Consider the following 2,836-nt stretch of genomic DNA (forward strand, 5'->3'; position numbering starts at 1 on the left):
TTAATGAGTCTTTGTCCAATTCTGATGCCTCATTCTTCTTCATATAATCCTGCTTCCCAGATTATTTTCTCAGAATACAGATTGAATAAATATGGTGACAGAATACAACCCTGACACACAGCACCATTGATTTTAAATCATTTAGTGTCCCCTTGTTCTGTTCAAACTACTGATTCTTGGTCTATGTACAGGTTCTTCATGAGCAGGTGTTTCAGAATACCCATTAGTCACAATGTTATCCATAATTTTTTTGATCTACAGTCAAAAGTCTTTGTATAGTCAATAAAGTACAAATAATCATCTTTCTTGTGTTCTCTGCTTTCAGTCAAGATCCATTTTATATAAGCAATGACATCCTTAGGTCCACATCCTCTCTGAATCCAGTTTGAATTTGGGGCCATTCCATATCGATATATTTTTACACCCATTTTGAATTATCTTCAGAAAATATTGATAACACAGAAGTCAAAGTGATGAAAACTTCTTAGACATTACCAAACACTTTGAGGCAATGAGTTGCTAGGCCTGAGGGCTCAGGATCATAGTCTCTGGGTACACCATTGACCAGTCACATAACACAGTCCACAAAGACACTGTTCTACATCCTACTTTGGTGAGTAGTGACTGAAATCTTAAAAGCTCACCTAAGGTGAAACTATTGGTCTCTCCATGTGTGGAAGAAAGAAGAGTGATGAAAATTGAAGATATGTGGGATCAATTAGAACAACAGACTAATGGAACACTCATCAAGTCTCCATGACTCTGATACCAGAGGAACTAGCTGGTGCCTGGATACTACAACGAAATACTTTGAAAATGATAACATTAGAAGTTCCTGGATACAGTGGAGATCAATATAGAACAAAACTCAAAATCATTAAAAGAAAAAAAAAAATCTGGCTTACTAATCAGAAATCAACTGGAGGAAACCAAAACTATGATGCTTGGTCACCCTTCAGGCCTTGAACAATTTTCAGCCAAGCGGTAGATAGGTATATTGTTTGTTGTTTAGTGCCATCAAGTCGGTTCTGACCCATAGCAACCCTACACAGGGTTTCTGAGGAGCAGCTGGTGAATTTGAACCACTAACCTTGTGGTTCAAACCAAACTTGTGGTCGAGTGAGGGGACAAAAAAACTAGGAAGGTACCAAGATCCAAAGGGCAACATTCACCTATGGACAAAGTTCAGAAGGGTTGGGAAGAAGGATAGAAAGGAAATAACCACAGAGAGGATGTGACTTAATTATTGTTACAAAGAAGGGATTGAAATCATGGAAATGACACAAATGTACATTTTTTAAAGTAAAATTGATGATCAGCTGTGTAACCTTCAGTCAATTCACAATAAAATTTTTCAAAAAAAGCTAAAGTTAAAATTTTTAAGTTGCAAATAAGATACACTGATAATTAATGGTGATTGAAATATGGAAGTTGGAAACAAAGGGAAAGGATCAGTAGCTGGAAAAATGTGTCCTTAGTGATAGAAAATGATGCAGAAGATCACATGATAGAATTTTGCAAAACCAATGACTTATCCATTGCAACAACAACATAAAAGGTGACCACACACCTGGACCTCAATAGATGGAATACACAGGAATCAAATTAACTGCATATGTGGAAAGAGACTATGGAAAAATCAGCATCATCAGTCAAAACAAGGCCAGGGGTCAACTGTGACACAGAACAACAACTGCTTATCAGGCTAAAGCAGAAGAAAATCAAAACAAGCCCACAAGAGCCAACATATGACATTGAATATATCCCATCTGAATTTAGAGACCATCTGAAGAACAGATTTGATGTATTGGACTCTGTTGCTCTCGTTGCTAAGTGCCACTGAGTTGGTTCTGACTATTAGTGACCCTGTTTAGGGTTTTCAAAGAGCTACTGGTGGAGCTGAACTGCCACCCTGTGGTTCAAATTGACTTTGTGGTACAGGGTCTATCATGGACTTGTTTGAATTTTCTTCAGCTTTAGCCTGAACTTGCATATAAGCAATTGATGGATCTATTTCATGGTTGACTCCTGGCCTTGTTTTGATTGATGATACTGAGTTTCTCCAAAGTCTCTTTCTACAAATGAATCCATTTGATTCTGGGTATTCCATCTTTTGAGGTCCAGATAGTGATGAAAAATTAGAAGAGTTATGAGATGACATCAAGAACATTATACATGAAAAAGCAAAAGGTCATTAAAAGATAGGAAAAAATGAAAAAGCCAAAATGGATGTCAGAAGAGACTCTGAAACTTGCTCTCCAGCTTAGAGATGTTAAAGCAAATGGAAAAATGAGAACATAAAAGAGCTGAACAGAAAATTCCAAAGGGCAGTTTGAGGAGACAAATTCAACTATTATAATAAAATGCACAAAAACCTGGAGTTAGAAAACCAAAAGGGAAGAATATGCTCAGCATTTCTCAAGCTGAAATAACTCAAGAAAAAAATAATTCAAGCCTCGGGTTGTAATATTGAAGGATTCTATGGGCCAAATATTAAATGAAACAGGAAACATCAAAAGAAGATTGAAGAAATACAGAATCACTGTAACAAAATGAATTAGTCTTAAAAAATAAAAAAATAAAAATTTTTTTAAATGGGTAGAGGACACGAACTGACACGTCAATTTAATTCTGGGAGGTGCTGCCACTTATGTCAATCTCTGGTTGTTATCTGTTCTTGTTGGTTCTCAGTACACAGAACTCCCTTTAGGATGTTTTGTTGCGCAGGGTTGGCTTTGTTAAAATCTGTTAGCTTCGGTTTATCCTGGAATGTTTTGATTACACCCTCATATTTGATTGATAGCTTTGCTGGATAAAGGATTCTTGGTTGGTAGGT

The sequence above is a fragment of the Chrysochloris asiatica genome, unplaced genomic scaffold (assembly GCF_000296735.1).
Source record: "Chrysochloris asiatica unplaced genomic scaffold, ChrAsi1.0 scaffold00003, whole genome shotgun sequence".
Lineage (NCBI taxonomy): Eukaryota > Metazoa > Chordata > Mammalia > Afrosoricida > Chrysochloridae > Chrysochloris > Chrysochloris asiatica.